The 22,365-nt window shown below is 39.3% G+C and overlaps 1 non-coding gene across 1 annotated transcript; it reads right to left on the bottom strand.

Moving 5' to 3' along the window:
- Positions 1-15,291: 15,291 nt before the first annotated feature.
- LOC123830156 lies at positions 15,292-15,394 on the bottom strand. The gene has a single exon (XR_006787716.1). It is a non-coding gene; the product is annotated as a U6 spliceosomal RNA (small nuclear RNA).
- Positions 15,395-22,365: the final 6,971 nt, after the last annotated feature.

The raw sequence follows: 22,365 nt of genomic DNA, 5'->3' as shown, positions 1-22,365 counted from the left end.
AACACCAGTCAGTTACCCCCAACTGGGGAACTGGCTCACGACCCAGGCATGTGCCCCAACTGGGAACCAAACCCATGACCTTTTGCTTTGCAGGACCATGCCCAAACCACTGAGCCACACCAGTCAGGACTAAAATGATTTATAGCAGCCAGTGTTGGTGAAGATATATTGTTGGTGAGAAGTATAAACTGGTACATTCTTTAAAGAGAACAGTCTGATTCTATCAAGATTTGAAATATCTCACCCTTTACTCAGAATCCCATATATGGGAATGTATCATAAAGAAATATTTGCTCATGTTCAGAAAGGTCTACACAGAAGTTATTGTTATTCCAGCATTGTTTATTGTAACAACAATTGTAAGCCACTAAATGTTAGCCAAAAGGGGATGATTAAGTACATTTTGGGGTACATTTATTCTATTATGAAATAAAACTGTAAACCAACTTTGATTCCGCCCTAGTTAAAATTAAAGGTGAAAGTTTTATGAAAATCACTGAGAGGAAATAATCTCTTTGATGTAAAGTGCTATGAGAATTCATACTTCGGTATTTGTTGCTCACCTCAGCAAAAAAATTAAAAAAAAAAAAGAGTATCTAAGGAACAAGCTCCACATTGGTGTTAGCTTTGAATCTGCTACAATTGCAAGTTTATTTTCTCAAACAAATTTATAGGGAGAAAGCTGAGAGCAGCAAGTGAATTCATACCACTTACATAGCAGTGAAATTATATATTAAACTTTATCACTATCAGGTTGGTATCTCCATTATAATCTATAGTCCTACAATAAATACTGTGTATTCAATATAATTTCCTATTATTTTAAAAAAGATTTCATTTGCCCTGGCTGGTGTAGCTCAGTGGATTGAGTGCGGGCTGAGAACCAAAATGTCGCAGGTTCGATTCCCAGTCAAGGCACATGCCTGGGTTGCGGGTCACGTCCGTAATGGGGACCACGTGAGAGGCAACCATACACTGATGTTTCTCTTTCCCCCTCCCTTCCCCTCTCTAAAAATCAATTTAAAAAATCTTAAAATATATATATATATTTTTAAAGATTTTTTTTATTTATTTCCAGAGAGAAGGGAAGGGAAGGAGAAAGAGAGAGAGAGAAACATTAATGTGTGGATGCCTCTTACACACCCCTAACCAAGGGCCTGGCCCACAACCCAGGCATGTGCCCTGACTGGGAATTGAACCGACGACCCTTTGGTTCATGAGTTGGCACTCAATCCACTGAGCCACACCAGCCAGAGCTAATTTCCTATTATTAAAAACATATAGTATGTAATATATTTCCTACAACAAACATATAAAAAGAGTTCATAGGAATCACACCTTTTGGTGTTATTCTCCAAAAGGGTTAACAGTAAATCCTTTATAAATAATATGTATGTCAAGAATATTATTATAGGAGGTTAAACTAACCAGGAACACATTCTTGTGGTGGCAAGATACAGACTATGTATAGCTCAAACTTAAACAAGACCTTTATGCCTTGCAAATTCTCTAAGTCTTAGGGACCTTATGATTTGTAAATGATCCTTAACCTTCTGCAAAAGGTTGTAAAAATACAACAAAACCTGTTTGTCCAGTGGTTTGCATCCTCAAAAGCACTAATTTAACTATCTTTTGTTTGTCTCAAAAAGTTTCTCATTGCCCTGAGTGGTGTGGCTTAGTTGATTGGGCATTGTCTTGCAAAGTGAAAGATTGCTAGTTCAATTCCTGGCTAGAGCACAGGACTAGGTTGTGGGTTCAGTCCCCAGTCGGGGCATGATAGATGTGTCTCTCCCTCTCTTTTTCCCTCCTTTCCCCTATCTCTAAAAATAAATAAATAAGAAAATTTTTTTAAAAGTTTCTCATCAACTTATATTGTGACTCATGGCCTGGTTTTTCAACAATTTCATTTTTCAAAAGACCAATTTTTAGCTTTGCTGAGTCTCTATTGTACTTTTCAAATTTCATTGGTTTTCTATCTTTATCATTTCCTTCTATTTTCTTTGGGCTTATTGTGCTAATTTTTACCATGTAATTACCTCATTATTAGCCTTTCTTCTTCTTAATATAAACATTGAAGGCCACATATTTCCCACTTGGGACTTTCATAGCAGACTCAAACAAGATTTTATTTATTTAGGTATAACCTATATCCAATAAAATGCACAAATCTCAATTGTTCAGTTTGATGAGTTTTGATGATCTCATACACCCACATATCCATCAGCTTAAACAAGATATAGAGCGTTTCCATCAGCCCAGAAAATTCCCTCATGCTCCTACAATATGTAGTCTTTTGGCATCTGAATTCTTCCACATATGATGTTTTTGAGATTCATCCGCACTGTAACATGTACCAATAGTTTGTTTCTTTTTATTGCTGAATAGGATTCCACTGTAAAGATATACCACATTTTGTCTATCCATTCGCCAATTGGTGGATAGTATTGTTTCCACTTTTTGCTATTAGGAATAATGCTGCTATGAACATTAGTGTTCAAGTCTGTGTAGACATTTCTCTTTCAGTAGATTCCTAGGAATGGAATGTTAGGTTGGATGGTAAGTCTGTGTTCTACTTTTCAACAAACTGCTAACCTATTTTCCAAAGTGGCTGTACCATTTTATGTTGCTATCAGTAATGTACAAAAGTTCCAGTTTCTCCACATCCTTTCCAAAACTTGGTATTGGCTGTCTTTTTTTTAATCATAATAATTTTAGTGGATATGTAGTGGTATCTCATTGGGGTTTTAATTTGTATTTTCCTAGTGACTAATGATATTGAGCATCTTGTTTATGAACTTATTAGCCATTCATATTTCTTTGGTGAAATATCTATTGAACTCTTTTGCCCATTTTTAACTGGGTTGTTTGTTTTATTGAGTTGTAAGAGTTTTTTTATGTGTTCTCAATAAAAGTCCCTTATCCAGATATGTGATTTGCAAATATTTTCTCCTATTCTGTAGCTTGGCTTTTTATTTTCTCGATGGTATCTTTTGAAGTGCAGTTTTTAATTTTGATGAAGTCTAACTTTTTTTCTTTTATGGATAATGCTTTTTGTGTCGTATCTAAGAACTCTTTGTCTACCCCAAGGTCATAAAGATTTTCTCCTGTGTTTTCCTGCAAGAGCTTTATCATCTTACCTCTTTACATTTTGGTCTATGATCTATTTTGAGTTGATTTTTTTATGGTGTGAGGTAAAGGTCTAAGTTCATTTTTTTTTTTCTGTATGGCTATCCAGTTGACCCAAGCCATTTGTTAGAAAGGGTATCCTTTCTCCACTGGATTGTTTTGGTGTCTTTATTGAAAATCAGTTGGGCCCTGGCTGGCGTAGCTCAGTGGATTGAGCGCGGGCTGTGAACCAAAGTGTGGCAGATTCGATTCCCAGTCAGGGTACATGCCTGGGTTGCAGGCCATGACCCCCAGCAACCGCACATTGATGTTTCTCTCTCTTTCTCCTTCCCTTCCCTCTCTAAAAATACATAAATAAAATCTTAAAAAAAAAAAGAAAAGAAAATCAGTTGACATAGCTGTAAAGTTTGATTTCTTGAATTCTTTTCTACTGATTGATCTGTGTGCCACATTGTCTTGATTACAATGGCTTTAAAGTAAGGTTTTATTAATGTATTTATTTTGTTCATACAATGCTTTTCTTTTTATATAACTATAAGCAAATAGCAGAATTAACACAACATCCAGCAACTCCAGACCAGCTTTTCCTACACCAATGCAGAGTGATCAGTTTAACACTCACAGACTGGTAGATTTCTGATAACCTCTCAACCCAGCCCATCTAGACGGCTGTGCCTCCGTAGAAAAAGCAATAGCGACTCTCTCTGTTGCTTTTTTCAGTACTGATCTTTAAAAGAGCCAGAGCAGGATACTGACACCTAGTGACCAGTCTGAAATGCATCATATGAGGGGTTAGTGGCCATGCCAGCCTCTGGTTGTATGGTGAGAGACAGGGCAGTGGAAACACATCTCAGAATATGCCACCACGCGCAGTCCTGGACTAGGGCTCACAAAGGCACAGGCAATGAGTCTTCTGCGTCTCCCTTAGAGACTTTTTTTTAATGCTCTGCACTATTAGTGTAGACCTGTTCTTACCTAAATTTTTTCTCCTTTAATTTCGGGGTTGCTATTCTTTTTTTAAAAAAATAGATTTTACTTATTTATTTTTAGAGAGAGGGTAAGGGAGGGAGAAAGAGGGAGAGAAACCGACATACATCAATCATTTGCCTCGAACGCCCCCAAGTGGGGACATGGTGTGCAACCTGGGCGTGTGCTCTGACCTCATTTTGTAATTGAATTATTTGTTTTCTTACAGTTGAGTTTTGAGATATTAATCCTTTGTCAGATATGTGATTTGAAAATATTTTCCCCCAGTCTGTAGCCTGACTTTTCATCCTCTAAATAAGGCATTTCACAGAGCAAAATTTTACATTTTGATGAAGTTCACCTTACACATTTTTTTCTTTTATGGTGCTTTTGGTGTTAAGTCTAAGAACACTTTGCATGGCCCTAGGTCTTATAGATCTTATCCTATGTTTTTTCTAAAAGTTTTATGGCGCTGGCCAAGTAGGTCAGATAGTTAGAGCGTTGTCCCCATACACCAAGGTTGCCAGTTTGATCTCCAGTCAGGGCACATACAGGAATCAACCAATGAATACATAAATAATCGGAACAACAAACCAGTGTTTCTCTCTCTCCCTCTCCACCTTCCTCTCTCTCTAAAATCAATAAATTTAAAAAGTAATCAATAAAAGTTTTATAATATTATGTTTCACATTTAAGTCCACAATCGATTTTGAGTTAATTTTTGTCAGATGTGAGGTTCAATTGATCCAGCACCATTAATGAAAAGGCTCTTGTTCCTCCACTGATTACTTTTGCATCCTTGTCAAAAATCAATTGGGTATATTTATGTGAGTCTGTTTCTGGATTCTCTGTTCTGTTCATTGATCTATGTCTATACCTCTGTGAATATCACACAATCTGGATAACTGTATGAGAGAGAGAAAGAGAGGAAGAAAAACATTGATGTGTGAGAGAAACATTGATTGGATGCCTCTCTCACACCCCCATCTGGGGACTGGGCCATGATTTTTTTTCTACTTTATTCTTCTTTTTCCAAAATTGATTTAGCTATCCTAATTTTCCTTTCTATGTAAATTTTAGGACAAGCTTGTCTGTGTCTGTAAAAATATTGCTGAGATTTTAATAGGAATTGCATTAAACCTGCATAGGAATTTGAGGGAAACTGACATCTTTCTAAGTTGAGTCTCCCAGTCCATGAACACAGAAAGTCTCTCCATTTGTTTAGGCACTTGTTTCTTTTACCAGTGTTTTAAAGTTTTCAAGTATACAAATCCTATACATGTTTTGTTAGATTTATACCTGAGTGTTTCATTTTTTGACTGATTATAAATGGTATTGTATTTTAAACTTTGTTGTCCATGTATTCACTGCTAATATATAGAAATGCAGTGATTTTATACATTTATCTTGTGTTCCTGTGACAGTATCAAAATTATTAATTCTATGAGTTACTTTATAGATTTTTTTACATAGACATTCATGTCATCTGTAAATAGGGGCAGTCTTATTTCTTTCTTTACAATCAAGATTCCTTTTATTTAAAAAAAGATTCCTTTTATTTTATTTTGTTTTGTTGCCTTGTTGCACTGGCTAGGACTTTCAGTACAATGCTGAATAAGGTGATGAAAGCAGACATCCTTGCCTTGTTCTCGATCTGAGGGGGAAAGCCATCAATTTTTCACCGATAAGCATAATGTAAGCTGTAAACTTTTTTGTAGGTTTTATTTATCAAGTTGAAGTTAGCTTCCACCCCTAGTTTTCTAAGAATTTTTATTGAGAATCAATGCTGAATTTTATCAAATGCTTTTCTGCATCAATTAATATGACTAAGTGGTTTTTCTTCTTTAGTTTGCTGACGTGATTTTTGAATATTGAACTAGATTTGCATCTGGAGAATAAATCTCACTTGGTCATGGTGTATGATTCCTCAAAAAAAATTTTTGTGATAAAACAAACATAACGTAAAACTTAACATTTTAGCCATTTAAAAGTGTACAATTGCCACTAAGTGCATTCACAATATTGTGCAACCATCACCACTATCTAATTCCAGAACATTTTCATCACTCCAAAGGGAAACCTCATACTCATTAAGCAATCACTCCCCATTCCCATTCTCCCCAACCCCTGGCAACCACTGATCTGCTTTTTGTTTCTATAGATTTGCCAACTCCGCATATTTCACATAAATGGAATTATACAGTGTGTGGTGTGGCCTTTTGTGTCTGGTTTCTTTCACTTAACACAATGTTTCTGAGGTTCATCCATGTCATAGCATGCGTCAGTACTCTATTCCTTTCTGTGACTGACTAACATGCCATAGTTTGTTTATCGTTTATCTGTTGATGAATATTTGGGTTGTTTCTATCTTTTGGCTATTGTGAGTAGTGGTGCTGTGAACATTCAAGTACAAGTTTTTGTTTGAACACCTGTTTTCAATTCTTTTAGGTATATACCTAGACGTGGAATTACTGGTTTTTATGGTAATTCAATGTTTTAGCTTTTTGAGGAACAGCCAAAAGCTTTTCTAAAGTGGCTACACCACTTTACATTCCCACCAGGAATGTATGAGGGCTCCAGTTTCTTCACATCCTCATCAGTACTTTTTATTTCAGGTTTTGTCGCTGGTGTTATAGCCACCCTAGTGGGTGTGAAGTGCTATCCCATTGTGATTTTGATTTACATTTCCCTGATGATTAATGCTACTGAGCATCTTTTCACATGCCTGTGAGCCATGTGTGTATCTTCTTTGGAGAAAATCTATTCAAGTCCTTTGCTCATTTTTCAAGTGAGGTGTTTATCTTTTTGTTATTGAGTTGTAGAAGTATTTTATATCTTCTGGATACTAGAAACCATATAATGAATTAACCTTCTTTTTGTAGATTTTGCTCTCACCCTCTCTTCCTTCCTTCCCTCTCTCTAAAAATAAATAAGTAAAATCCTTAAAAAGTGCAAAAAAACCTAAAGTTGCCTCCGGAAATCCCCTTCTATGACTGTATTATGGTTGATTTCTCCCTTTGTGTCCATCAAGGTTTGCTTTATATATTTAAGTGCTCCTGTGTTGGGTGCATAAATGTTTACAATGGTTATATCCTCTTATAGGATTGATTCCTTTATTATTATGTGGTGTCCTTTGTCTCTTGTTATAGCTTTTGTTTTAAAGTGTATTCTGTCTGATATAGGTATTGCTATCCCAGCTTTTTTTCATTTCCATTTGCATGAAATCTCTTTTTCATCCCTTTACTTTTAGTTTGTGTGTGTCTTTTATTCTAAGGTGGGTGTCTTCTAACAGCATATATATGGGTTTTGTTCTCTTATCCATTCACCTATCCTATGTCTTTTGATTGGAGTATTTAAGCCATTTACATTTAAAGTGATTATTGATAAGTACATATTTACTGCCATTTTTTATAACTATGTTCCTCTTTTTTTTCTTTATTCTTCTTAAAGAATTCCCTTTAAAATTGTCATACTGGTTCGGTGGTAGTGAACTCCTTTAGCTTTTTCTTGTCTTAGAAGCTCTTTGTTTCTTCTTCAATTTTAAATGAAAGCCTTACTGGTAAAGAAATCTTGGTTGTAGGTCCTTGCTTTTCATCACTTTGAATATTACATTCCAGGCCAGAAATGTTTCTGTTGAGAAATCAGCTGACAGCCTTTGGGAGCTACCTTGTAGGTTACTGTTTTTCTCTTGCTGCTTTTAAGATTCTCTCTTTGTTTTTAACGTTTGCCATTTTAATTATAATGTATCTTGGCATGGGCCTCCTTGGGTTCATCTTGTTTAGGACTCTTTGTGCTTCCTGGGTTTGTGTGTATTTTTCCTTCACCAGGTTGGAGAAGTTTTTAGTCATCATTTCTTCGAAAAAGGTTCTTAATCCCTTGCTCTTTCCTCTGATGTTGATGTTGTTACATTTCATGTTGTCCCAAATGTCCCTTAGGCTATTTTCATTTTTTAAAATTCTTTTTTTCTTTTCACTGCTCTGATTGGGTGTTTTCTGCTACCTTGTCTTCTAAGTGATTGATTTGATCCTCTGCTATTATTAGATGACCCTCTGATCATCTAATATACTGTTGAATCCTTCTGGTGCAGGGGTGTCAAACTCATTTTCACCAGGGGCCACAGTTGCCTTCAAAGGGCTGAATGTAATTTTAGGACTGTATAAATGTGATTGCTCCTTAACAGTTAAGTGAGAGCTCAGCACTGCCTCCAGGTAGAAACAAGGTGCCAGGCCGGATAAAACAAGGTAGAGGGCTGGATTCAGCCCTTGGATCTTGTGTTTGCCACCTGTGTTCTAGTGTCTTCTTCATTTCAGATATTGTATTATTCATTTCTGACTGGTTCTTTCTTATGGTTTCTATGTCCTTTTTTATGCTTACTATCTTTTTGTTGAAGTTCTAAGTTCCTTGTGCATCCTTATAACCATTGTTTTCAACTCTTTATCTGGTAGATTGCTTGCCTCCATTTCATTTAGTTCTTTTTCTGGGATTTTTTCTCTGTTCTTTCATATCTGGCATGTTTCTGTGTCTCCCCATTTTGGTTGTCTCTCTGTATTTGTTTCTGTGTATTGGGTAGGTCTGTTATGTCTCCTTGTCCTGGCATGGTGGCCTTATGTAACAGGTATGTTGTGGGACTCAGCAGTGCAGTCTCTCTGATCACCTGAGCTAGGTATTCCAGGAATGTCTCTTGGGTAGGTTATGTGAGCCCTGCTGTTGTATTTGAGTCTTGACTGCTGTTGGCCCATCGGTGGGTGGGGGTGACTCGTAGGCTGGCTGAAGATGGGGATTGACCCCGATCACAATGTATGAGCTGCTGTTCAAGGGCTGACCCCACGCAGCAGAATTTGCCTCAACAGGGTCTGGTGCCTGCTGATATCTCCCTTTGGGTATGCCACTTTTGGAGCTAATTGGGTGGTGCTCTGATGTGATCTGAAGCCTGCCACCAGATGTGTTGGTTTGGGGGCCTCTTGGGAGGGATTCTATTATACCAGATCAATGTCAAGTGCTGTGTGTGGCTCACCCTAGGCTACCTGTTTGGAGCTACAAAGGAACCCACAGTTTGTGCTCTCTCTGCTGGTCCTGGGTATGCATGGGAAGGGTCAAGCTGCACAACAAGTCTGGCTTCTACTAGCACCAAGCCTGGGGAAAGGTCAGCAAAAGGCTCTGGGCACCTAGAGATCCACCTCTACCTGTAGTTTCCTGTTAGTCTTAGTCACTGAAATAGCCTCTAATGATAGTGAATTGCCTGAGGTAGGTTCTCACTCAATGAGTCACCAAGTAGGGGTGAGTGCTGTTCACCAGAATAGTACAGATTCCAATCGGCACCAGTGCTGGGACTGAGTTCAGTCAGCAAAAGCCCTAGAGAACAAGATCAGCCACCACCCGTGGGGGCCCTCAGGCCTTTGTGGTAGGGAGGTGTCTCCTGCAGTCTTCAGGGTGAGGCCAGCAGAGTTCACTAGGCCCAAACCAACCAACATTTGGCCGTATTAAGGGAGGGTTGTACACAGCAATGGTGGAATTGGTTGGGCATGTGAGGGGGAAAATGGCACCCACCCTTGAGCCACACAATTCAATCTATGCCTAATTCTTCCCGGACCTCCTCAAGAACTTTTCTAGAAACTCTGCACTATGAACCCAGGCTGGCCACAGTCAGATGACAATTCTGTAGGCCAGGAGCTTGTCAGGGCAGTACCACTGGGAGTTGGGAGGGTGGGGCCAGTGGGGGTAAGCACTGGTCAGGTGAGTGCGGGGAGGGAATGGCCCCCTTCCCAGAGCCACGCAATTTGTTCTCTGACATCACCTCAGTTTGCCCTCAAGAGCCCTCCAAGAAATTCTACACCACAGGCCCAGGAAACTGACTCTTCTTCAGGATTGGGGCAGGACGACTGGGAGGGTGGAGCTATTGCATTCCCCCCGGAAGACGCCACGTAGAGAGGAGAGCTCCACCCAGGAGAGGTTCTGTGCGCAGTGCGGAAGAGGGACTCGGCACCAGACCCCTGGCTGCTGTCCCTTCCGCTCTCTCTTCGGAGCCCCCCAACCCAGTCTCCCTTAGCACGGACTCCAGTCTTCTCCGAGCTACCCTTCCTCCTCCGGAGCTCAGGGTGAGTGGCTTCAGACGCGGTTTTGTACTCTGGCCCTTCGAGAGGGCACCTGGGTTTCTAGCACCCCGGTCTCTCCCTGGCAGATAGAATCCCCGCTGATTTCCACAGCCAGGTATTATGTGGGCTCCTCTTTATGGCTCTAGGGCTCCGGGCTGGGGAGCCCAGCATGCGGACGGGACTCTATGCTTCTGGTGGGAGGAAACTATGCAGCTGAGATACCCCTCTGGGTTCTCAGCCACCGCGTGGGGGTGTGGGGCCAGCCCTTTCCTTGTCTCCACTCTTCCTAACAGTCTCGATGGGGCTTCTTCTATAAGTCCTTGGTTATAATAAGACTTTTCTGTTCAGATAGTCTTAACTTGGTTATTTTGGTTGATCTTTTTGTATTTTAGTTGTAATTCCAGTTTGGTCCTAGGAGGAGGTGAGTATGACTTCTACCTACTCTGTCGCCATTTTGGATCATCTGTGAAGGTATTTTTAAATCATGATTAACATTTAAGTAAATAGTAAATTTAGCAGACTATCCTCAATAATGTAGGTGGGCCTTATCCAATCAGTTGAAGGCTTTAAGTGAAAAAATTTGTCCTTGTTGAACCCATAGCACTTTTGAGACAATTGCTGTCTCTCCTGGGGTTGTTTTTCTGGCCCAAGACTTGGGCGGGTTGTGGAATTTGGGCCATAGAGCTTCATTTTCTCAAAATCTCAAGAGCTAGACTAATTCTCTTTTATAAGACAAAATGACGTCGATTCCAAAATTTTAAAGTAGGGATTGTATCCACAGTCTACATAATCCTCATTTTTCTGTATGTAAAAAAATATATAAAAATTATATATCACATATAAATATATAATACAGCAGAACTTTGGTTCTTGAACTTAATTTGTTTCAGAAAACTGTTTGAGAAGGCGATTTGTTCGAAAACGGAATCTCCTTTGTCTCCTCAGAGACATATGACTCATCATACAGGTATTAGCATGAAAGGGTTGTCTGGTAGAGAATCCAGATCTGGAGTTTTGTTACGCAACTGAGACATTTTTTCCGTGAACAACGTGATCAAGAAGCGAATTGTCTCAGAACCAAGACATTCGAGGACCAAGGTGTTACTGTGTGTCATATATGTGATATTTCATGTCATATATAAAGTGAGCATTTTATATATATTATATAAACACAACTACTTCTATTGAGCTCATCTAGTGAATTTTTTATTTTATATATTGTGTTTTTATCCTCTAAAATTTCCATTTGGTTATCTTTTATCGTCTATTTTTACTCTGCTGAGAACTATATTTTCACTTATTTAAAGGTGTGGCTCAGTGGATTGAGTGCGGGCCTGCATACCAAAGGGTGGCCTGTTCCATTTCTGGTTGGGGCACATACCTGGGTTACTGGCTGGGCCCCCTGGTTGGGGGCGCGCGAGAGGCAGCTGATCCATGTTTCTCTCGCACATTGATGTTTCTTTCTTTCTCTTTCTCCCTCCCTTCCCCTCTCTCTAAAAATAAATAAATAAAATCTTTAAAAAATTTTTAGAAATAAATAAATAAATAGAGGGTGTGTTTACCTCACAGAGTATAATTATAACAGCTTTAAAGTCTGTCTGTTAATTTCAACATCTGAGTTATCTTGGATTTGGCCATCTGTTGTATGTTTTTTCCCTTGGGAATCAGTCACATTTTCTCGATTCTTTGTATATCAAGTAATTTTGGATTGTATACTGGATATTTTGAATCTTATGTTGTAAGAATCTGGGCTCTGTTAAAGATCTCTGATGAAATTTTTTTTTAAAGCAGGCAATCAATCTGCTTTAAATAAGCAGTTAGAATAATGGCTAACAAATAAGTTAGACTATAAGCTATAACTTACGTGTGCAGTGGTCCTAATGTCATTTCAAAGCCTTTGCTCTGATAATTTGGGCTTATCCCACATGTGCTCTACTCAGGCATTCATTTGAGTGGTGTTTTATATAATAGTTTAGTTCTCAAAGTTATTACCATATTGTTTTGGTTCTGTCCCATGCATGCTCAGCTCAGAGGTGAGTCTGAGATTTGTGCTAGTTCATACACAGAATTAATCCCTTCTCCAGCAATCTTCTCTGTGTGATTTCTTCCACACTTCCAGCCTTCAGGAGCACCTTTTCTCAGTTGTTTGGCCAGACGTATAGAGTTCCTTGGAGGTTTCCTCCTTGTCTAAGGAAGCTCTTCTGGCCATTTCTCCTCTGATCATTGTTGGGAGAAAAGTAGCTAAAATACTTCCTATATGGGTAACTCACCCCTGTATGACTCACTCCTTCAAGTTCTTCCTTCCCTTCTCAATCCACCTGATTTTGCTTACATTTCAGAGTTTTCAGGTAGTTGCGTTTGTGTGCCCACCCCCCCCAGAGATTGTAGTAGTTCTGCGTGGGAGAGATAGACTATATGGGTTTATTCCATCTTGGCTGGCACCAAAAATCAGCATGACCACAATATTTCTATTAGTGAGAGGCTGTGGTAAGCTACTTCTTTGTATGTCTGTAAATGCCTCTATTTTGCCTTTATAATGGTAATTTACCTAGGTATAAAATGCTACATTGCTAATAATTTCCCCTTTTCACTTTGGAAATACTATTCCACTGTCTTCTGGCATCAGTTGTTGGCTGATGCAAAGTCCATCGGTAATTTAGTTTTCATTTTTTAGTGGTAATGCCTTTTTTCTTTTGCAGCTTTTAAGGTTCCCTTTATCAGCTCTGGCTGCTATGGCTCTGTGGATTGAGCGCCAGCTTGCACACCAGAGGGCCGTCAGTTCATTTTTCAGTTTAGGGCACATGCCTGGGTTGTGTGGGCCAGGTTCCCACTTGGGGGGTGTGCAAGAGGCAACTATACATTGATGTTTCTTTCCCTCTCTCTCTCTCCCTCCTTTTCTCTAAGAATAAATAAATAAAGATCTTTTAAAAAAAGATTTCCTTTATCACTGTTTTTGCAGTTTCACTCCAACGTGTCAAAAAAAAAAAAAAAAAAAAAGAAGTACCCAGAAACTTCCAGCTACTCCCTAGAGGGCGGTATTGTCCCTGTTGAGCCCAATAGCACTCCAGAGACAATTACTCTCTCTTCACTGAGGTTGCTCTTTGCCAAGAAACTGGGTGGGTTGTGAGATCTGAGCTGTAGATCTCCAGTTTCTCATAATCTTAAAGGTTAGACTAATCATTTTATAGACAAAATGACTTGGGTTCCAAAATTTTAAAGTAGGGGTTGTACCCATGGTCTACATAATCTTCATTTCTGGGTTTATAGCCTATTTCATTGATTCATGGAAACCAGCTTTAACTAAGGTATTGGCTAACTTCCTTCAGTTCTTTATTGCTTTGTATTTATTGCTTTTAAGATATTTAAATACATTTCGGAGTAACTTAAAACCACTTCAGTTCATTCATTGGATTCTTTGTACTCCTTCCTTCCCTCCCTTCCTTCCTTCCACCAATTATCAATTTATTTATTCAACATTAACAGAGTTGATATACCAGGTTCTATACTAGACCTGGGAACAGAGAGATAAATAAAACCCAGACCTTTTCCTCAAGGTTCCCTCAGCCTCTTCAATGCACTAATAATCCAGAAAAAAATAGTTTTATGACACTGAACAGAGTTTTAATGAGTATGTGAAGTTGTGCCAGAAAATTCTTTGACTCGCATAATTTAATCTCTTCCTTAGTGGGTATGATATTTTTGGTCAGGAGAAGTTAACCCTTGTTCCTTAAGCATCTATAAAACCTGTCCTGCACTTTCCATGAAGTATATTACAGTAATATTTGTTGACCCATGTGCAGGGTGGTTGTGAGAGATTTTACAATATTTATTGTCAAGTCTCATTCAATAGAAAAAAATTTTACTGAAAATGTTATTTCCCAAATAACTTCCCAAATAACATTTTGGGAAATAACATTTGGGAAATGTTATTTGTCAGGTTGAATTATTTGTTCTATAACATCTTGTATCAAACCTGAAGGTAAAAGACAAGTATTCAAAATGACTCTGAGTATTAATAACATCATTTAAAGTGGACACTTGGTCCTGCCTGGTGTAGCTCAGTGGATTGAATGTGGGCTTGTAAACCAAATGGTTGCTGGTTCGATTCCCAGACAGGGCACATGCCTGGGTTGTGGGCCAGGTCCCCAGCTGGGGGCATGCAAGAGGCAACCAGTCGATGTTTGTCTTGCATATTGATGTTTCTCTCCCTCTCTTTCTTCCTCCCTTCCCCTCTCTCTTAAAAAAAAAAAAAGAATCTTTAACTTAGTCACATCTGCAGAGTTCCTTTAGCCATGTAAAAGGTTCAAAAAAGGTTCAGAGGATTACTAGCTCATGGACATCTTGAGGGGGGCCATTATTCTCTCTACCACAGTATGTGATGTTTTTACTTTTTATTTTTGTGTCTATATTTTGTAATGTTATATAACGTTTATGTATTACTTAGAATGCATAAGTTAAAAGTAGAAAAATGGTATAGTTTAATACTGAGTGACGTGAAGTATGGTTATTTTAAAACTTTTATCTGGCTCCATATGAAGCTTGAGTTTCATATCCAGTTATTTTCTTGATTTTTATTTATACCAAATCAGAAAATTCAAATTCACAACTATGTGTTGCCAGAAATGGCAGCCAGTGTTTGGTAGCTGGGTTGGAGACATTAGTATGTTGGATTGAATAAGGACCCATAAAATGAGAAGTCATTTCTTCCATTTTGTGTTGCCCCCAGACACTAAGTGGATGAAATCTCAAACTCAAATTCTGCAAGGAAGAATGTTTCACCTTAGGAGAGTGTGTCTCACCGAGGGCAGTACCACCCAAGGGTGTGCTTGGAAAACACATCGGGCTATTTTGGTTGTTATAGTGATTGACAAGAATCCCCTGGCAAGGGTTTCCTGGCAGTTAATGGACAGGAGCCAAGAATGTCATATGCTCTTCAATGCATGTGACATTCTTACAAGGACAAACCTTCCTACATCTTACATAATTTTCAAATATCTTCCTAGACATTCACATATATGAAAAACCTATTTGTAATGATCTGAGCCTAAACCTGACCTCATTTTGCATGTAAACTCCAAGTACTTTTTTTTTTCTAAAATTGATTTTTAAAAATATGGAATGCTTTCACAAATTTGCATGTCATTCTAGTATAGGGGCCGTGCTCATCTCTGTATAATTCCAATTTTAGTATATTGCTGCTGAAGTGGACATACCTCAAAGTATTTTTTGCGTGGTTTTAATATCCTGGAATTTTCCAGGAACAGAACTACTGTATAAATTGAAAGGAGTGTGGGTTATTTTGTTTGGAACTTTACCAAGAATGGTTTAATGGTTTAGAAAATCACACCAATGACATCAATGCCATTTATGGGCTGTGCTGGATATCTTCCATTTGCCCTTCTAGATTCACTCCACCCCTCTCTACCTGCTCTGTGCCCTGGGAAGGGACTGTATGAACAGGTTTCTTTGCCCTCCGGCTTTCTGGTGGGTTCACTCAGAAAGCACAGGCAGGAGATCTGGAATGTGAAAGGAGCAGGGTGTATACTACTTGAAATGACCATCAGGTAATAGGTGTTTTTTTTTATCCTCACCCTAGGATATGTTTATTGATTTGAGAGAGGAATGGGGAGAGAGAGAGGGAGAGAGAGAGAGGAAGGAGAGAGAGGAGAGCGAGAGTGAGAGCGAGAGCGAGAGAGAGAGAGAGAGAGAGAGAGAGAGAGAGAGAGAAAGAGAAAGCATTGGTTGGCCACCTCCTGTATGTGCCCCTACTAGAGATCAAACCCTCAACTTTTTGGTGTATGGGACAACACTCCAACCAACTGAGCCACCCGGCCAGGGCAGTAGGTGTTTTCTGATTTATGGAAATATAAATTGGATGTGACAACAGTATTCCATTAGAAAATGGTAATGCTATGTGTGTGATTGAATCCCAGCTGGCGAGAAGGCACAAGTAAACCATAAGAAGTGTTTTAAACTCCCATGGTCGTAATTGTGACAAACTGCAAAAAAAGTTTGCACATTCTTAGAATGTTCATCATTTTTGTGCCACTGCTGTAAGCTTTATTTTGCTTATATTAGGCTAATATTATTAAAGTCCTATAAAAAGATAGATATATTAGTTGAAGGGGAACCAACCATCTTAGGAAATACATAGAAGACAGTACTGTTAGCAATTTTATATAGAATTTTCATTTAAAAAAACCCTTTCTCGTATAATATTTCCATTAACAATGGGAAAATAAAAGCAAAAATATTGAAGAAAAAACTTGCATGATACTTGCTCTCTCCGATTTATTTTTTTCCTTAACCCACATTATGGCTTTCCACAGAGTCCTCTATGATTGGTTAACAGAAAAACACAGGCCTGGTTTATGCACGGTTTGCTGGCACTGGGTAAGAGTGGACGGCTCCATTCTAGCTCCTGAAAGACAGTGGTGGAAGAAAATATTCCTAGGCACAAAACTTTGATCAGTACATCTTACCGTCCATTTCAAGTGGAAGGCGAGATGGCCTATTTTCTCTCTAAGCATAATATGGTTGAGAGATGCAATCTGTCACAGCCCAGAGTGTCCCTGTTCCGTTTCCTATGCCAAGAATGCGAGGCCTTGGCCCTATTTACCTAGGCCATCATCTCTCAAGGCTGTATTCTCAGGGAGCTGCCTTGAGAGATGAGGCACTATCCTGGGGGAGAGAGGAAGCTCACTATAAAGGATGTGAATTCCCCAAGGCCAGTATTCCTCGGTTGTGATGCAAACTTGCATTGGGTACATATTGTGTCCGCCTGGGCCCCTCTGCATGGGCCCTGTGGGACTGGAGAACCCATGCAAATGCTGATGATGCTCATACTGCTCACTGTGCTGCTGGCATCCAGGGAATCAAAACAGGCGAACTTGTTAGCTTGAAAGTAAGAGAAAACCCCACACCCCAATATTTGTTATACACTTTGTAGTTGGTTTTACAAAGACTTTTGGATATTTGGTGACCCGTACCTGATTTTGCATTCAGGGTAAAACTGGGAATTATTCCTCTGTAGTTTTGGTCCCTTAGGGGAAATTTTTGCCATTTTTATGTTTGAATGATTTACTTTTTTTCTTTATTCAGGAAAAACTCCACTGGCAGAGGTGTCATTGCACCATCTGTTGGAAAAAACAGGTAGGTTTTAATGACTCCGTGAAACTATTTGACAAGTGTGATAGCAAACACAATATTAATGACCCAGGATGGATGGATTGCCAATATAATAAATCAGAAATTCAAATATTCATTGTCAGTTTTTTCTATTCACATTAGATAGATAACATTGTATGGTCATTTTCCATTGTTTAGAGTTCCATTTTGCCTTTTTCCTTTCCACAGTAAGTTTTAATCTTCTTAGAGCTGTCTTTATTTCTCTCAGTTCTAAACAGTGGAATTTCATCATTTGATCTGGAAACCCATAGGCCCTCCTAACTGCTGCTGTAGGAAATCCCAGCAACGGAATAAGGTGATTTTTTTGTTTTTTTTTTTCTAATTTAATCTTTATTATATACTTTTTCCTTACCATTTAGTCCCCTTACATCCTCCTCCCCCCAGCAATCACCACATGATTTTCTTGTTTCTTAAAATGTCCTTGAAAATGTTATATCTAACAAAGGGGTCTTGTAAGAAATCTGGAAATCAGAATTTATGGCTTCTTTTGTGAACATACCTTGACCTTAAAAAGCCTGTGATCCTTTTTGTTTGTATTACTTAATAATGTCTTTCCTGGGTAATGATGTTTATTTTTTAAAGATTTTTATTTATTAATTTTTAGAGAGAGGGGAAGGGAGGGAGAAAGGGAGAGGAACGTTCCTTCTGGAGGCTCTAGGGGCAGATTCATTTCCTTGGCTTTTCTAGCTTCTGGGGGCTGCCTGTATTCCTTAGCTTGTGACTCCTTCCTCGGATCACTCCAACCTCTCGCCTCCACCCTCGGTGTCTTCTCCTACCTCCTTTGACTTTCTTACAGCTCTCTCTTAGGGACCCTTGTGGTTACATTTAAGACCCACCTGGATAATCCAGGATAATCTCCCCATCACTTGATCCTTAACTTAATCACATCTGCAAAGTCTCTTTTGCCATAAGATGGAACATTCATTGGTTGTGGGCATTAGGATATGGATATCTTTTGGGGTCATTATTCAGTCTACCACAAGACACAGGATGGAAAGCAGATCGGTGGTTGCCAGGGATCAGGGAGAGTAAGGGTTGAGTTCACAATGGGTTGTACAAGGGCGGTGGTGGTGGATTCATGTCTCTACAATTGTCAAAACCTATAGGATGGTACACCGCTGAGAGTGAATTTTACTGTATGCCAATTAAAAAAAAAATCAACCTGGTTGTCAGCGATTCCAACATAGAATGCAGAGTGTGACAAATGAATCTAATTGTGTTTAAAATCATATGCCATAAGTTCACTGAAGAGGTAGGGAGACTTTAAAAAGTGTTTTCAAGCTCATAGATACAAAGAACAGATCGGTGGTTGCCGGAGGCAGGGGTTGGAGGTGGATGAAATGGGTGAAGGGGGTCAAAGGTACAAACTTTCAGATATAAAGTAAATGTCATGGGGGTGTAATGTACACCATGGCAACTATAGTTAATGATACCGTATTGCACACTTGAAAGTTGCTAAGAGAGTAGATCTTAAAAGTTCTCATCACAAGAAAAAAATTTCTGTAACTGTATGGTGATGGATGTTAACTAGACTTATTGTAATGCTAATTTTCACAATATATATACAACTATCAAACCATTATGTTGTACACCTAAAACTAATATAATATTACATGTCAATTCTACCTAAATAAAAAAGAAAGTGCTTTGACTAGCTAATGTAAGGCTAGTGACAAAACGAGCTGTACACAAATACTATACTCTAGTTGGTAGATACAGAAATAAAGGTATGCACATATATTGGGGTAGTATACTTAGTTATATTGCCTGGCTCTGACTGCTGAGATGGCCTAGAAGCAGTGATGCCTCAGCAGCAATGAGCACACATCCAGATCTTTGTTTCTAAATACCATTCTCTAGTAAATGGAGCCCGGGCTCCTTAAAGAAATGGCTGATTCTAGGGCGGGGGCAGGGAATAGACACAGAGCCTGCACATGGCCTCTCCAGAGCCCCGCTGTGAGTCATCTGCTGTGACGTTTATTCTAATTTTCAGGCTCTTGCTATAATGTGTCCGTCCCCTGTAATAAACTGTGTGTTTGAAAGCTTTGTCCTTTTGGGTCCTGTGAATCCTCTTCAGCAACTGAACCTTGTTGAGGGGCCACTGTGAGTGCAGCTATATATATTCCATTCTCATAAATGTTGCATGGGCAGTAGGGAAAAAAGGTGTATTGTTTAGTAAGCAAGCTTTATTGCTCATATTATTAAATGATTCTCGACCCTTCATATTTTGGCTTTATAAATTTTGATGTTACTTTTTAATGTCAAATTCTAATGATCAGTATTTTCATTTTTGATTTCTCTTAATTTGCATTTGTTTTATATACTTCCCCTTCCTTTACCTTAATCTTGTTCTGTTTTGTGCTTCATTTAAATAATATGAAATGGAGATTTTAAATTTCACTTTTAAAATTTTTTAAGTGCAGTTGACATACATACAATATTATATTAGTTTCAGGTGTACAACATAGTGATTATATACCTTACAAAGTGATCACCACAATAAGTATGGTACTCATCTGTTCCTGTACATGGTTATCACATTATTGACTCTATTCCCGATGCTGTACCTTACATCCCCATGACCTATTTTATAATTGGAAGTTTGTACTTCTTAATCCTCTTCCCGTTCTCTGCACAACCCCTCATCTTCTCTCCCGTCTGGCAACCATCCGTCTGTTCTCTATATCTATGAGTTTGTTTCTGTTTTGTTTGTTCATTTGTTTTTCAGATTGCACATGTGAGTGAAATATGGTATTTGTCTTTATCTGACTTACTTATTTTATATTTTTGTTTTTGTTTTTTCTATCCAACTTATTTTACTTAACATAATACTCTCTAAGCCGTCCATGTTGTCCAAAATAGCAAGATTGAATTCTTTTTAAAATTTTAAAATATGTTTATTGATTTTAAAGAGAGAGGAAAGGAGAGACAGACAGACACACACACACACACACACACAGATGTGAGAAACATCGATTTGGTGTACAGGACAATGCTCCAGCCAACTGAGACACACTGGCCAGGGCAAAGTTGGGTTCTTAATTTAATTCGTGAATCTTAATTTTTAATAAGGGAGTAGATTTCATTTATATTTATCACGATCACTAATACATTTGTTTCATTATTTGTGTCATACTTTTCTATGCTATTTTGAATGTTTCCTTATGATTTTTATTTGTTTTATGAGTTTTAATTTTTTTCCCTTTTGACTGTTTGCTTTGATCACATTTGTTTCTTTGGAAGGAATATGTACTTGTTTTAATCTTGCTAAGTGTGACCTTTAAGTTTTTCCTCAGTTTGGGGGAAGTAATGTACATAGTATTTTATTAGCAAGAAAGCTGTGAGCCACTGCCAGGGTCATGTCCAAAGGACTCAGGAGCCAACTTAAAGAAGTTCCAATTAGCCATAGTTAGTATAATTTGAGCACCAATAACATTAATTACAGTGGATTAAATCTCATGGAATATGTTTGAATCATGACTTTAAAATACCACCAAACAAACTCCTTTTTCGCCTTAAAAAAAAATAACCTGATTGAGGCAGCCGACTTCCACAACAGTGGGGTGAGGAGGTTAGTAGGCACTCTCTCCAGTGAAAGAACCATTTAACTGGTGAAAACTATTTTAAAAACCCAACCGTTTAACGTCTCTGGAATTTGTCCCAAGGACATGCTGCAAATAGAAACATTTATTCAAGAAAGTCTCCTGCTAAACTGTAGTAAGAGCAACGGGAATCTCTGGCATTTGAGCCGAGAACTGCTTCCCACTCCCCAGCTCAGTGTGATCGAAGCTCTATTCTTGGGAGATGCAGCCAGGAAAATGGGGCTCCCTTTCCTCTCAGGTCCCAGTCTCAGACGATGCTTTCACTCCAGGAAGGGCAAGCCGGCAGCATCTCTCATCTCTCATCAGCCCTGTGCTGCAGAAGCTGCATCCAGGCAGATGCATGGCAGAGGACTGGAGCTCCCTCCTGGCCCAATCTCCAGAATAGGACACAAATTCTAGCACCCGGCAGGCTGTGGAACTGGGTTCCAACCACCCCTGCTCCAGCTTGCTCACAGGGCAGGGGTTCCATATCGGGAACAGCAAGAGAAGCCCTGGGAGATTATACCTGCCCAGTTCCCCTCTTGTAAAACAGATGTGTCACTCTGAGAGAATCGGGACACCATCCTTTCCTCCCCCAGCTCAGGTGTAGCAGTGCAGAGGTCCGCTTAGAACTTACAACAGTGCCTGTCACACGGTGTGTGTTTAATATTTGTTAGCTATATTGTGAAGGACAGTTTGGCAGAGTGGAAGACTCTTTGGGTACAGTCTTTTTACTCTAAAAAGTCTAGCTGTTGCTGCATTTTCTTCCAAAAGCTGTTGCCGCAGAGAAGTCTGAAACCAAACTGCCTTGTAGCACAGTGGTTAAGAGCTCTGGTCCGACCGCCTGGGTTTGCACCCTGGCTGATTGATGTGTACTGCAGGGGCGGCCGCGGGCAAGTTACTTGGCCTCTCTCATCCTCACTGTCCTCATCTGTACAGTGAGGCAACTCATAGACCGTCCCCTCGAGGACCTTTTGCATTTGTTGGCCAAACCTCTCTTTATTCGTTTACTTTTTCTCACTCCACCCTTTTAATTCTGACGGGATTTCTAATCATAGTACCTCAGCCCCTGACCAATTATCTTCAGTCCATTCTCTTGGTCACTGGGATGCATCCAAGGGCGAGCACATGGCATACACATGGCTGAAGCCCTGGTATGGTGAGACCAGGGGAGAGACCCCGTCTCTTTCTCCTGGGGCTACTGAGCTAGGAGAATGTGAGCCCGGGGCTGCCGTTGTCTTGTCAGGAGGAAGCCTGTCAACATGGTTCAAATTCCTGAATCTGGTCAACTTGAAGGCCAGCACCACCCTTTATTGGAATGCTGTGAGGTCTAAATGAGAGAATTTCTGTAAAAGCACCAAGTAGTGTGCAGAACAAATGATGATTTGTTTTCCACTGTCTTGATGATTGCA

Source organism: Phyllostomus hastatus, unplaced genomic scaffold (assembly GCF_019186645.2).
Source record: "Phyllostomus hastatus isolate PE091 unplaced genomic scaffold, TTU_PhHast_1.1 phas_scaffold_12, whole genome shotgun sequence".
NCBI lineage: Eukaryota > Metazoa > Chordata > Mammalia > Chiroptera > Phyllostomidae > Phyllostomus > Phyllostomus hastatus.
Note: the sequence above shows the minus strand (reverse complement) of the source record. Positions and strands in the feature narration are given on the sequence as shown.